This window comes from Camelus ferus, chromosome 2 (genome assembly GCF_009834535.1).
Source record: "Camelus ferus isolate YT-003-E chromosome 2, BCGSAC_Cfer_1.0, whole genome shotgun sequence".
NCBI lineage: Eukaryota > Metazoa > Chordata > Mammalia > Artiodactyla > Camelidae > Camelus > Camelus ferus.
The window spans coordinates 83046555-83062692 of NC_045697.1; the positions used below are offsets into that span (position 1 = coordinate 83046555).

At 36.0% G+C, this 16138-nt stretch overlaps 1 long non-coding RNA gene across 1 annotated transcript; it reads left to right on the top strand.

Moving 5' to 3' along the window:
- Nucleotides 1-1560: 1560 nt before the first annotated feature.
- On the top strand, nt 1561-15863 carry LOC116658189. The gene is made up of 3 exons (XR_004313404.1): nt 1561-1571; nt 2155-2159; nt 15711-15863. It is a non-coding gene; the product is annotated as an uncharacterized LOC116658189 (long non-coding RNA).
- Nucleotides 15864-16138: the final 275 nt, after the last annotated feature.

Genomic DNA, 16138 nt, shown 5'->3' on the forward strand with positions numbered 1-16138 from the left:
TGATTCCAAGGCTAAGCTCTCATCAAGGCATCTGACTGTAGCCTGATCATCATGGGTCTGTTTAACACAGATTCTCTTCTGCATTATGTGGACACTGCCACACATGCCACAACAAGGGGACATACTCAATGGGTCTCATGTGGTGGGTGCTGGCTCAGAAAATCCTGGTCTGTGCAGCAGCATTCCCCTTGGACACGTGGGAAATAATGCCTGACCTCTGCTCCTACAGCTCTGAGACAGGAAGGGGGCCAGGGCACAGCCATTCAAGGAATGCTATGGCGATTAACATCAAAGTGGTGCAAGATTCAACCCCCAGTAGGCCTTGAGGCTTAAGATGGGAGATTTGACTTCTAGCAGATCTTGAGCTTCATTATATACTCATTGTAATATATTAACATGGTGAATAACAAGCCCACAGGCACCATGGCAGTCCCAAGGCTAGCCACAAAAGGTCAAAGAGTGGGAAATGGCCAGCTTCCTGGGAATCCCAGCCCCTTCCCAACTAGTTAGACTGGTCCTTCCACTTATTAGCATATGAAGCCACTGAGCCCATAAAACTGGCAACACTGTGCGGTGCCTCGGGGCCCCTGCCTCTCTCTCTCTCTCCCACCCCCGTTTGGAGACGGCCCACGGTCTGTCTATGGAATGTGTACCTACTTTTACTCTGAGCTCCCAACCCCCACACCTGGTGGCCTTTCTCTTGCCTTTCAATGTATCTCTCTGAATAAATCTACCTCTACTCAACCATGGCTCGCTCTTGAATTCTTTCCTGCGCGAAGCCACAGACCCACACTTGGCAGGGCATGTCCCAGGGGCTCAACCAAAGCCTGGGACACGGCCTTCCTCATGCCCCACATCCATTTTTCCTGCATCAGCTATAATAAGAAACTTAAAAAAGAAAACGTAGGTTGTTGCTGAAAAAGCTGTAGCCAAGCAAAAATGTCAGGGTGGATGGACTTCCTCAACTGCTGAATTGATTGCTAGTCTACCTGAGATTGAAGGCTGGCCTGAAGTCTCCCAGGTTTCCTCTTGGCCTAATCAGCTCTTCCTTTTACCTACTGGAGACCAGAGTTCTCAGCCTGTGACTGAAGTCAGGTAAGCAGCAACATCTGCTCAGGCTGAATAATCTTAATCTCCTCTTCTTCCATAGGTTAAATAAATATGGGTGTGGTGGGGATGGAGGGGAGTTGACAGAAAATAAGCATCACATGGTATTTATTAAATCACATGACTCTGAATGCAGGTAAGAAAGTGAGAAAAGGGAATATTCACCCAGTGGTATCAGTGATTTCTGAATGGAAATAGGCACTTTTTGATAAAAGTAAATCATCTCATCGCTCTAGGTCTTATACATGTATAGAAGGAGAACTTTACAAGATGATTTATGTTAGCATCATTTATACTAAGAAACAGCTGGAGATAGACTCTGTCATGCAGTGGTCAGGAGAGAAACATAGTTAGATCTGAAAAAGATGGTTAAACAACAATATAATAAAAAGCTAACACTAAGATTTACTGACATATCATTTGGCTAAATTTAAAACTAAATGGCTATTATTTCACTGATGTAAGTATTTAAATAAATATGTGGAAAATATACATTAAAACAAGCATGTGTACTATTGAAAGGAGAATGGAGGGATGGTTAATGGAAAAATAAAATACAAAACCAAAAGCTAGCAACAAATGGGCAACAAAGATAAAATGTTATGAACCTAGAAGAATGAATAACTCAATTTGTACTTGTGAGCCATGTTTTCTAAAACAGAAAAAAAAAACAAAACCTAGCAGGTTACAATGTGGTAAACTGACTGTACTTCAATAAAAATATATTTAATATATAAAAAAATAGCAGGTTAATTTAATTAACTTTAAAAGTGCCTGCTAGCTTCATTCAATTGCATAGTAATGTTGGTACTTGCTAATGTACATAACAATTGGGTTGTATTCACACAAACTTCATAGAGTACGCTGCAAAGATCTAATTTGTATGTATTTGAATATACATATGAATTCAAAAATATGATACAAAATGAAATCAGCATAAAATAATTCATTTATAAGAGTTAAATTTATCTTCAAAAATTACTGATTATCTTAGTACATATAATTGATAGTGGAAAGGTATTTTAAAATATAGTGCAGATGCAAAAGAAAAGGTACAATTAATTCAGCATATTTTAATAAACAAGTAATTATAAGCTAGTTCCAGGTTATGTTATATTTGATTCAAGAGTTTGAAAGTCATGATTAACCGTCATCTCTAAGGCAAGATTTAGTACCCAGTTCTTCAGAATGCTTAAGGCTCCTGAAAATGTCATTGACTTTCCTATACACTAGCAATGAACAAGTGGAATTTGAAATTAAAAAAAAACATTTACATTATCACTAAAAAAAGGAAATACTTGTTAGATTTGTATCTAACAAATATGTCCAAGATCTAGATAAGGAAAACTATAAAACTTTGATGAATAAAATGAAAGAACTAAATAAATTGAGAGATACTACATGTTTATGGATAGGAAGTCTCAATATTGTCAAGACGTCAGTTCTTCCCAACTTGATTTATAGACTCAGTGAACTCCAGTAAAAGTCACAGCAGGTTATCTCATGGATATTGAGAAACTGATGCTAAACGTTTGTAAGAGAGGTGAAGACCTTGAATAGCCAACACAGTATTGAAGGATAAGAACAAAGCTGGAAGACTGATGTTACTTGACTTCAAGACTTACTATAAAGCTACAGTAATCAAGAAAGTATGGTATTGGTAAAAGACAAATGGATCAATTGGTAAAAGACAAATGGATCAATGGAACAAGATAGGGAGCCCAGAAATACACCCACATAAATATAGTCAACTGGTCTTTGACAAAGGAGGGAAGGCAATCCAACGGAACGAAGACAGTCTCTTCAACAAATGGTGCTGGAACAACTAGACATCCACATGCAAAAAATGAATCTAGACAGAGGATTCATACACTTCAATAAAATTAACTCAGAATGGAACACAGACCTAAATGTAAAATGCAAAACTACAAAAATTCCAGAAGATAACATAAGAAAAAACCTAGATGTCCTTTGGTATGATAAAGACTTTTTCAATACCAATGCCAAAGGCATGATCCATGAAAAAAAATTTATAAATCTGAATTTTATTAAAATTGAAAACTTCTATTCTGTAAAAAAAAAAAAAAAAAAAAATAAGTAGAGAATGAGAACACAAGCCACAGTCTGGGAGGAAATATTTCTAAAGGTCACATCTGATAAAGAACTGTTATCCAAAACATACAAAGAACTCTTAAAACTCAACAATGAGAATACAAACAACTCAATTAAATAATGAGCCAAAGACCCTAAGAAACACATCACCAAAGAATATATATAGATGGCAAATAATCATGTGAAAAGATGCTCCACATTGTATGTCATCAGAGACCTGCCAATTAAAACAACAACTAAATACCACTACAAACCAAAATCCAGAACAGTGATACCACTAAATGCTAGAGAGGATGAGGAGCAACGGGAACACTTGTTCACTGCTGGTGAGAATGCAAAATGGTACCCTGGAAACAGTTTGGCAGTTTCTTACAAAACTAAACATACTCTCCCCATATGGTCGATCCAGCACCAATATGCCTACTCATTTCATGAAGTCAGGTATAGCTAGCACTAAGGATCTGACTAAGCATTTGTCTTAGCATTTCGATTGCTTCTGAGCTGACAACTGAGTTTTCTCTGTGGGCTTCATCCTAATTCTTCTTCAAAATTCTCACAGACATTTCCATAACTGGCCCAAAAAGGGAGTTGTATTGTGCAATTACCTAGGGTCTACTTTGCCTACCCATACAGCAAAGCCATTGGCTAAAACCCAAGACTGCTTAATTATCCATACACTTCCTTGATGGCAGGAACCTAACTATTCTTCCACTGATAAACAGTTCAACTTCTCTCATTATTCAGGCTTGCCCTTGCCTTCTTTCATCAAGGTTCTATCACCTGCGGGGCACCTTGATGCTGATTTTTCTTGTAAAATGGTCCTCCATACATAAACTCGTGTAAGTAAAGCAAGCATCCTGTATTGTCTAAAAGCCAGAGAGCCCTGGGCTTGGCCCACACAGCAGTGGGAGTAGGGAGGTACTCAGAGGGCTTCATTACCGACTCCACAGGGAGTAAAGCAATCTTCTCGTGTATGTGGTGACTTTCCCTGAACTCCCTCCTTCCACGTAGCATGCTGTCGATAATCGCATTTCTGCTTTATGAGTGAGTTATCATGTGCCACTCTTCCTACTGAATGTGTCTTTGACATCGCCCAAATTTGCTCAATGTAACTGGACTCAGAATTGAGTCCCTTCAGTTGTAACAGTGATCTCTGTCAATGCTGAGTAATATTTTAAGGTAGGTATAATTGATATATCCTTTTTTCTTTCAAATAATAAAGTAGAGAAATTAAGTGACCTGTACAAAACCATCCAGTTAAGATGGCACACACTGAGGTCAAACCTTGTCCTCTGCCTTTGATAATGGGTTTATTAATCTGCATCACAAACAGCTAAATTTCTCCAAATGTTCTGTATTTGTGACAATGTTAAGTGTATACCAGTAGTACCTGCCATGTTTTGGAACAGTGTTTGCCCAGCTCATTATTTTACTTATTCATTCATTCATTGACATTCCAAAGGTGAATTTCAACCAAGACAGTACTGAATGATCATAATTCAATACTATTGGAGCCCGAAATAATGGAGATTTCTGTACTTATTACATATAGGTTGGAAATTAGTATCTTATTAACCTATTAACCTAAATTAACTGTCTATATAATAAATAATAATGATAATACATTTAGCAGTGCATTAAAGTACACACTCAAAATATCTGTGGCTTAACACAATAGAAATTTACTTCTCAATCACACAAATTCAAAAGTACATGTTGTATTCCTGATCTGTGGCAGGAAAGGGAAAAGGCAATGGAACTGGCTGGTGACAAGCATAGTGGAACAGGGGCTGATGGAGTCTGACATCTGCAACTTGTGGTTTTCAAGGCCATCCATCACTATCCAGCAGAACCAAGAAGAGAGAAGGTGGAAAAGTTCACACTTTAACTGCTTTGGCTGGGGACACAGGCATTTCTTACATTCAGCTTTTGTTGCTAGGAAATGTTGATATGGGTCAGGCTGCCAGTTCTGAGCAGTAACTCTACACTGTGAAGAGGGATCATGATTTGTTTTTGCATCAGTAGGTGTCCCCGCCACAAACACAATGCCAATATTTTGGAAAAACTTCATGTGGGAATTTTGTCAACTCTTTAAGCAAATGAATAACCTATCACAGGAAGTGTTTTGGAGATGCTTATAACTGACGTGTACTTGTTTAGTTAGGTGCAAGTCACAAACAGAGACAAAAATTGTGGCAGGGCTAGGGATTTAGCAAAACAGAAGTATTGTAAATTATCTGCTCCAAGCCTTAAAGCTAGCTTACGGAGTCATAAAAATGCAGCAGCAGTATTCATAAATTCCTTTTCATGGAACAAATGTAGCAATGGTACTCAAGAGAAGACGTTTTACAGCCCTGAGAGGTCCTTGTTATTCTCCACATTGATCTTTGGTTGCTTCCTGGCTGGAAGCACACGAGGCAAAAGGCTGATGAAAGTGCCAAAGCGACAGAGAAGCAAGGTGCCCAGTGCTTCCAACGACATAATGAAGATACATGTGGTTACATGAGAATTAAGCTGGTCCCAGATCAATAATGTAAATCAAAGAATAAAAAGACAAACTTGTGTTTCTCTAAAAGAAGAGTGAAACTATAGATCACAACTAATTTGTAGAGTAGTAATGCACGAAGTATGCTTAAGATCTCAAACCCTGACTAGCTTATTTGGCTGAAATTAAACACATATATCATTCTAACAAATATCTCCCAGCAGATTGTGAACTTTGGAAATAGGAAAAGGAATTAAAGGCTATGTATTTTTTATATCTATGTTCTTCTGTCTCAGCATTCAATTATTTTTCTATCAAGAATTTATATTTTCTATTCAACAGATGTTGATCGGCTTTTTAATAGACATTGCAAAGGTAGTGCAAAAAATGAGCTTCAAAAACAATAAACTCAACAGCTATTATTTATCTAATTTCTAAGTGACAGGCCTATTATTCCGTTTCAAAATAGCAGGAAGGGATGAAAGAATAGGACACAATTCTTTTGCTTCACTAAAGCTGTGATCAACTGCCAGTCTCAACTAAAAACAGTGAATAGTTTTAAACAAAGAGATGCTAGCTTGCCAGAAGGAAATCCGTTAAACACATGATAACTATGGTTTATCGGAAATGCAACAGGCCAGCCTACCAGGGAGAAAAGGGAAACTTAGCAACTATTTTTTTCTTAATGCAAACTTACCCTTTATGCCAGTCTCATCTTTAACAGTAACAGAACAAAAGAATAAAACTAAGACTTATTGAGAATTATTTGAATACACATATGAATTTAAATAATCTATGTGTGGTTTATATTATTTTCCACTTATATATGTGTGTGTGTGTATAAATAAATACACTCACACAATTTTTCAAAGGGAGGAGATAAAGGTAAAGTCCATGACATGAAGAACTAAAGGCATTTTGACTAAAAAACTCATTTTTAAAGGAAAATTACCCCATGAAAGGAGGAGTGTGAATGTCAGTGAGCCATGTTTTATAAACTACATTTTTGTAATTATAAGTTGTATTTATATTTAGACTTTTAAATTCACAAGTTCCTAAATAAAAATTACATTCCACAGTACACATCCTTTGTAGTTAGTGGGAGTCTGGCTCAACCATTGTATTCATTATAGGAGCAGGCCCTGATTCTCCAAAACATGTCTTTTTTTTCCTAGTGATATTTTTCATTCTTCCATTGATTTCCAACCTGGAAACTCATTCTTGCTCTCCAACACATAAAAGTTGACTTCTGTGGGTTTATTGCCTCAGTTGTCCCAGAAATTGTTTATAGTTTTTAATTGGGTAATTAAAAGAAAGGAATGCTTTAATTTTAACTTAGGAGTAATTCAACTTAGACTTATGGTTCTACAACAAGGAGATCTAATTTCTGAGTTTCTCTAAAACACATCTATATGAAGGTCCCAGCCTGTCTACTTGATGTGAAAGACGGCTCTCTAGAGAAGGTTGATGTCCATTGCTTAAACAGCTCAGAGGCCTATAGGCTGTGATTTCCATTCAAGAAAAGAGTAAGTGAGAGCCAGAATTTCCCGGCTAAGATCCTGAACAAATTGTTTTTACATTGTTGCAATATTAGTACATCTACAAATAAAAATTTCTAGTTGTCTGCATATGAACTTTCAACAGTCAACTATTTCATGGTTTTGGAAAGGTCTTACAAAGTCATACTAAGTTGGGTGAATCTGCCATGAAAATGTTTCTAAAGACTCAAGTGCTCCTAAAAGTTTTCATAAATACTTCTGAAATTCTTCCTACCTCTATGAAAATATAAGTTTAAAAAATTAAGATAATTATGTGCAAAGTATGAATTTAATTACATTTTATATGAGTAGTGAATATGAATTGGATTATTTCTAATGGACTTTTAAACTCATGAAAATAAAAATGAGATTGAGTACCTGTATTTATTTCCTATTGCTGCTTTACCAAACTGCCATAAATGTATGGCTTTAAATCCAAAAGTCCAGAATTACCTGTGATATATTTTAAGGTGACAATAGTTTGGCAGATTTTGTTTTTCTTAAACCTAAACTATGCTTCACATTTATCACAAATTGAATGAAAATACTTTAAAAAGGAATAATTTCAAATGGAAGTAATAGTAATAATAGTATTATTTCAACAAATGACTTTTATCATTTACTTCTAATTTGCTTTCCCTTAAACTTACATCAACATACTGCTCTATTTGTCACTCCATTTGAAATCAACTTTCCTGTGTATGTTTGTGTGTTCTTCCTTCTGCAGCGTTCTCTCAACCCACAGAATATGTCTAACAATACTTTTCTGAAGCTGTGCACTGTTTCTAAGATCACCAAATGTGATTTCTTGAGAATCAAATTAATAGTTTTGTTAAGGTTTCACCAACTCTTGAGAGAACAGGAATGACACCTGTCATAAATTACCAAAGAAATTTAGCACAAACAGAAGAAACAGCAGTTAGTTTTTTCTAAGAAACCCTAAATTCAGTCTGTCTGGGGGAAACAGCATATAATCTATCCTGATGTTTCTATAAATATTGGAAGAGAATAATGCACTGCAGAGGCAGCATATTATATTATACACTGTGGCATTTTGCGATTAATATGATAGTAGGACACTCAGTCATAGCTATCAGTAGCCCTCAAGTCAGTCTTGCAGAAGGCAGAGTGGCTCATTAGGAACAAGATGAAAAAGACAAATCCAAAAATAAAGGAAAATTGAATTCAGGAATGTCTCAGTTTTAACCAAAGTCATTTTCAGGAGAAATTAGAACAACTTACAAATATTTGGAAAATTGTGTTGTAGAAAAGATAGTACTCTCATCCTATGGGGCCCCAAATGGCAGAATTGAAATCATTATAATAAAACTATAGGGAAATAGATTTCAGCTCAATAAAATAGAGCCAGGCATCATAGACTGAGCAGGTCACCTTGGAAAAAAAATCAGTTTCACAAGACAAGAGACATTACAGATGGTAGATAGAGTGGGCCAATAGGTAATGTAATAGGGAAGAACAAATCTGGCTTCATATTGGATCTGTTTCTTTCACTTTAACCTTGTATTCTATTGCTTTTGCTGCAAGCTAATCACGAAAGGGATATTGCCAATATCTGAAAGTATACATAATGACCCATCTCCTGGAACTCTGCCTCCCATGCCTGAGTTTTAGACTAAAACACCTTTATTTAAGCTCACAGGAAACATCCTAACCAGGTCCACCTGTGAATGGCTGGAGGCAAGAAGAAATTAACACAACCCTTCCAGAGCCTGGCCAAAACCAGGAAACATTTGCAACAACTTATGGCCTTTATATTTTACCTCCTAACCTCCCCTGTCTTTGTTCTATAAAAGAAGCTAGCATCCAGACCCTGGCAAGATGGTTCTTTGGGACACTAGTCCACCATCTTCGCAGTCAGCTGGCTTTCTGAACAAGGTCACTATGCCTTGTTCCAACAACTCCTCTCTCAATTTATTGGCCTGTCCTGTCATGTGGCAAGTGGTATAAGCTGGGACTCAGTAACAGTAGCCCCCCAAAAGGTACGCCCAAATCTTAATCTCTGAAACCTATTAAAGTTGCCTTATTTGGAGAAAGAATCTTTGCAGATGTAATTAAGATCCAGGTCAGATTTTCCAAACTGGCCCAAAATTCAAGGAGAAAGGACCTTATGAGAGACATACAGACAAGTCAGGCACAGAAGAGAAGGTGATTGTGAAGATGAAAGAGAAACTGGAGTGCTGTGGCCACAACCCAAGGAAGCCAGCAACCACTAGCATCTAGAAGCATGGAAAGAATGTGGCTCTAGAGTGTCTGTAGGGAGGCCTTCCCTGCTGACAACTGGATTTTGGACTTCGGGCCTCCAGAACTATGAAGGAATAAAGCTCCGTAATTTTAAGCCACCAAGTTTGTGGTAATTTGTTGTGGAAGCTACAGGAAACACAAAGCTGATGAGCATTCATCTAGAATGTAAAAGTTATTCAAACACTGATAGAAAGTTATACTATATGATGTTTACATTCTTCCTCCTAAAACGTCCTACCATCTTTTTGAACATTTTCAGAAATTTATCCATCAACCTAGAGCCACTGATGCTATTTCCAATAATTTCCAAAAAAGGAAATTTAGGACGATTACTCTGTTTCAGATGGTTAGCATTTAAAATAAATTCTATGAGAACATTTTCCCCATGGAAATTATGGTGGAACTAGTAAAAATTTCAGAAAACTGCAGACTATTTACAAAAATGTCTAACACATTACCTAGTACACAAAGTTTTCATATATTTTCTTTTCCTTTCATCTTGTTTTTATTTTCCACACTGTAAGCAACCATATGCACTCTCTATAAATTCCAAATAAATTTAATCTGCTATAGAAAAATAGTATAGTTAGAAAAAAATAAAAGTAAAAACTTCTATAATGTTTCTCTCTAGGGTCCATGTTTCTTATTTTATACTTTAGCTTTGCTAGTTTCTCTAACAAGATTAAAAACACTTGGCAGAACTATTAGTCTCCCTTTAATTAGAAGGAAAAAAAAAAAACTTGTGCATAGTTTCAAGAGGTTTTTTGTTGTTGTTTAGAGTGAACTTGACCTAATTTCTCGGTTTGCCATCATGCCTAAAGAAGCACAAGGGATTCCCAGCAAAGAGTGCAGAAAGTATTGTTTCACCTTGAGGACATGCAAGCTTTTGTGCCCAGGCTTATGTAGCTAAATACCTGCATGATACACACTTGGGTAAATAATTTGTGTAAAAGGACAACTGAACTTGAGTTTTCTTCCTAGAACTCACCACAGCAGAACTGTAAAAGATTAGGATTTTATTTTCTTTCAAACATTGCTTGGAATGTTTTCTTGGCAGCAATGCAGATAAATTATTGCAGAGTATTTAGGAATCATTTGCATGAATAGAGATGATATTATTCAAATGTTTGACTTAAGCTTTGGTGGTCTATCTGAAACTGCCAAATGTCATTGATAATTGAGTGGAAGGAAATGTTAGTATGAAATAGTCCAAGTTCCTAATCCAAAAGCTTTTTCAAATTATTTTTGGAATGGTAAATAATGCTTTTATCTCCAGTGATTCCCTATTAAAACACATTTTGGTTTGATAAGTTGGCCTTCTCTATAGGCACCTGGCAAAAAGAAAAGGCTGGTAAAATATATACATAAAAGGATCATCAAGCTGTCATCACAAGTTAGAAACCATCAAGACTCACAGACATAGTAAACAATCCTGTGCTTACTGGGAGTAACAGGTGCGAAGGGATAAACTGGGATTTTGAGAATTGCTAATATTAACTACTATACATAAATAGACAAAAAAAATTCTTCTGTATAGCACAGGAAACTGTATTCAATATCTTATAGTAACCTATAATAAAAAAATATGAAAATGAATATATGTATGCATATTTATGACTAAAACATTATGCTGTACACCAGAAACTGACACATTACAACAGACTATACTTCAATTAAAAGGTAAACCATCAAAATTTCCTGTAGATAAATTATAATTTGCTTTTTTTGTTTGTTTTCCTGAATCACATCATTAAATGGCATTCCAGAGATCATAAATAATATATTTTCTCTCGTGTGTGTGTGTTTATGCACATTTGTAGGTAAGAAAATAATTCCTTGATAAACAACACAGAAAACAAAACTGACAGAAAAAAGTTCTTGCTAACCCTGTCTCCCTAAATTTCACTCTTGACTTTGAGCATACAATTTGCAAATGAGTACTTCATTCTCTTGAAAATCTCCTAGAATGGCTGAGGCAGGTTGAAACAAGCAAACATACACACATAAATGTACTCAGGTGTATAGAAATTTAAGATATAGTGAGAGGATAAATAAAAATCAATATGGATAACTTTAAAGAGCCTCTATATCAATCAGAAGAGAGAGCCCTCAGATGTTCGATAACTTAGAGCAGTTCAGAACCACAGGACAGGATTATAACCATGATTATATTGGTGAAGTCACTCTATCCTTTCTGTACTGCTCTACACATTTCTCCCACAAATTCACCATTCCACTATTGACATTTCTTACAATCCATGCCTGCTATGATCACTGGATCCCCAAGTTCATCATGAGTAAACTCTCCCTAATCCTCTACCTCCTCACAGGTGATTTTATACATCCCCTTGTCCTTCACATCTCCTTGTTCCTAAAAGATACTACTTTTCGTGCAGCCATCTTCAGTGGTGGCTGTTCCTCCTACAGCTGTATCAGTCACGCGCAGTGCTGGCATCTTCCCTTTAGATGACAGAACACCTCTTCTGCACTCTAGTGATACCCAGCCAAATGGACCAATGATGTATTCCTTGCTTTGACTCCTTATTTGCTTTCCATTCTGCTGGATCATGGATCCATGTCTGTTTTTTATTTGTTTGTTTGTTTATATTCTACTATCACCAGAACATTTAACAGCCCTCCTTTTTGCATTTTTAGGTGTTAACCCAACTTGTATTGTGGCTACAACTGACCTTATCTAACATTATGCTCAAAAATAGAAATTCTAAATGGGATGAAAATAGATCATGCTTTTTCAGTCCTTAACACTTTTCATTTAACTATTTATTTTATCAGTTTCCCCCTCTCAAAAAAAAAAAAATACCCTCCAACTTTAACATATTTCTCCAGACTTTCAGAGTTTGGTAAGAAAAGAAAACCATTACCATCCCCTAGTTTACCAGAGCCCAGGAGTCTTATAGCCACTAGGTGGGCTAAGTTGGGAGTTCAGGATTTGCAGATACTATTATATATAAAATAGATAAGCAACAAGGTCCTACTGTGTTGCACAGGGAACTATATTCAATACCTTGCAATAGCCTATAGTGAAAAAGAATATATATATAAATTAAATAGTCCCCTGTGACCTCAGAGAAATGCTAAGTCTCCTGTGTGATATATATATATATATATCTGAATAACTATAATGTATGCCAGAAATTAACACAACATTGTAAACTGACTATACTTCAGTAAAAACAAAACAAAACAAAACAACAAACAGAAGGGCTTCCATAGGAACTAGATGCACAGAGGAAATACAGCCTTTACCAAGGATACAGACAGAATCAGGAAAAAAAAATTGGGAAGATGTGCTCTGGCTTCTTTGTTTCTTTCCAGCCTCTGTTCTCTCCCTGTGACATTAGCCAGAGCCAATGAACAAGGGAACTTGGGATACAGTGCTGTGGTGAGCCTCTAGCTACTCAGAGTAGAGCAGAGGAAGGGCAAGAAATTGATTCCAGAGCAATCATGCAAATGACCAGCAACCCAGCAACGGTGAATGAGTCAGGGCCTTTCTGCAGGCTATTTTTTGGGTTTTGGAATAACTTTGCCCAACCTTGAGATTGCTTCTATGTACTCTTCTCTGATACCACCAGAGAGACACTATTTTCTACCTGCTATATATTTCCCTTGTTCTGCCTTCAACTGAAATATATTTGCTCAATGTGTTCATTTTTGTCTGCTGAATATTTGCTGTTTCTAAATAACAGTTTAGAACTTACGAATTCCAGTAAAATCAGAAAGGAAACAAATTGAGCTTTGAAATATTTTGTCCCCAAATCACTATACTCATGTCTAAGATAAGCAAGTACAACTTAATAGACTCCATCTCATGGCTCCTGCTAGCCATAGAGATAATGCTCTCTTTTTCCATAATGCAAAAATGCCCACATTTTAATCTCCCTTTGTTTGAAGACAATTAAAAGTGAAACTGTTATACTTCTTCCTATACTCCTAAGATTATAGCCTAGGGACATATCTGACTCACAGCTGGCGAGGTGCTGCAGTGCAGCAGGAAGCAGACAGGTTCAAAAGTCAGACTCTGTAGATTGGAATTCTGACTCCATTACTACCAACAACTTACCTTCGCCAAGTTATTTAACCTCAGTGTGCCACAGTTCCCATATCATAAAATAGGATGAATAATAATCTAATTTATAAGTTTATGGTAAAATTTAAAAGAGCTAAGATCAGTAAAAATCTTTGAAAAGCACCTGTACGTGGTATGCACTATATAAGTGTTTAAACTGAGATTTTATTTTGTATTAATAATAAATTATTATTTTAGTCTTGTAGGAAGACAAATTCAGATGAATTGTTTATACCATAGGCAAGAAAGTCTTCTTATAAAAGCCCCATAGTAAAAGTGTGTAACAAGATATTAACATGTAATAGTTAAAACAAAACGAATGATTTTTACGTCTGCATGTGTGTGCACACACGCATGTGTAAATATCCAAAACATATGTTGTTAACTACAAACTTACAATAACAGGAAAGATATTCTGTATTACATAATCAAACTAAAAATTAAGTTTAAAAATATTTCTGTATTTTCATTATTTTTAAAATTATACTTTGCTTAGCCATAGAAAATATAATTACTTAAGGACTTCTTCTCTCCTTAGAATCTACACCATGTTTCTACTTCATTTTCACATCTGTTCTGTTTTGTTATTTAAATTCAAAAGAGTCCAATTTCAATTTTTTCCATTTTTGAAACTGTGATTAGTTTTGGTGGCTTATGAAGAGAAAGTCAGTGAAAGCAAATATTCATGACTGCGAGCCACTGAAAATGAATACCAGATATTGAATTCTGTTTTCTGGCACTTGTACTTATAAGAGAAACTTCTTGCTCAGTTTCTGGTTCCACATGTAAGCAGTTTAGAAGTCACCACTCCACTCTACAAACAAGTAAAAAGCAGAACAGACTGAAAAATTAACAGCTTTTCTTGGGTCCATAACAGAACGGAGAAACCAGAACAAACCACTGCCTCTAAGGTTGGAGAGACAGACTGGTGAATACAGAATCACACCCTATCCATAATGCAGAGACACTTGAGAGGAAACTGTCTCAGGAAAAAGTCACAGCATAGAAAAACCTAAACTGTAGATGATAAATTGCTGGAGACTCAGAATGGACACCTCTGAGACATAAAAACACCAGGGGACCCAATTATTGGAGAAAAGAGGATATAATATTGTGAGATTTATGAGGAGGTTGACCAGGTTCCCATATTAAACATAGAAAAATTCTCTGGGTCTTCTGGCAGGGGGAGGGGAAGGAACCAATTTGAAATACATCAGAGCAGTCTGCTCTCCTTAACGAGGTCTGCCCTTGAAGGAAATTAATTAACTAGATCCTAACCTGCTGGGGTATTAGCAGAGCCTGTACAGGGAAAGAGAAATACCCAACTCTAGCCCACTAGAAACATCCTAAGTGAGGAGGAAAAAAATGAGAAACACTTGTAATGTTCGCAGTCCAGAGGCAAAGGATCATGCACCATGACAAAGTGAGATATATCTCAGGGATGCAAGGATGATTCAGTATCTACAAATCAATCGATTTGATACACCATATTAACAGACTGAAGAATAAAAATCTTATAATCATCTCAACAGATGCAGAAGAAGCTTTAAACAAAATCCAACATCCATAATATGATAAAAACTCTCCAGAAAGTGGGTATAGAGGTAATATTCCTCAACATAATAAAGGACATATATGACAGGCACACAGTTAACATCATACTCAATGGTTAAAAGCAGAAAGCATTACCTTCAAGATCAGGAACAAGACAAGGATGCTTACTCTTGAAAGGTCTACTGAACACGGTATTGGAAGTCCTCACCACAAGAAATAAACAAGAAATAAAAGGACTCCAAATTAGAAAGAATGAAGTAAAACTGTCACTCTTTGCAGATGACATGATAGTATACATAGAAAATCCTAAAGACACCACCAAAAAACTACTAGAGCTCATCAATAAATTTGGTAAAGTTGCAGGATACAAATTTAATATACAGAAATCTGTTGCATTTCTAGGCACTAACAATGAACTATCATAAAGAGAAATTCATAAAACAATTCCATTCACAATTGCATACAGAATAGAACACTTAGGAATTAATCTTGCATTTCTAGGCACTAACAATGAACTATCATAAAGAGAAATTCATAAAACAATTCCATTCACAATTGCATACAGAATAGAACACTTAGGAATTAATCTAACTAAGGTGGTAAGGGACCTGTACTTGGGAAACTGTAAGACACTGTTGAAACAAATTGAAGACTACACAAACAGATGGAAATATATTCTATGCTTATGGATTTGAAGAATTAATACTGTTAAAATGATGATACTACTCAAGGCAATTTACAGATCTGATGCAATCTCTATCAAAATTGATGGGGTTTTTTTGAACAGAACTAGAATAAATAATTCTAAAATTTGTATGGAAACATAAAAGACCCTGAATAGCAAAAATTATCTTGAGAAAGAAGAATAAAGTTAGAGGGATCATGCTCCCTGATTTCACGCTATACTACAAAAGCTACATTCATCAAACTAACATGGTATTAGCACAAAAACAGACAGATCAGTGGAGGAGAATAGAGAGCCTAGCAATGAAT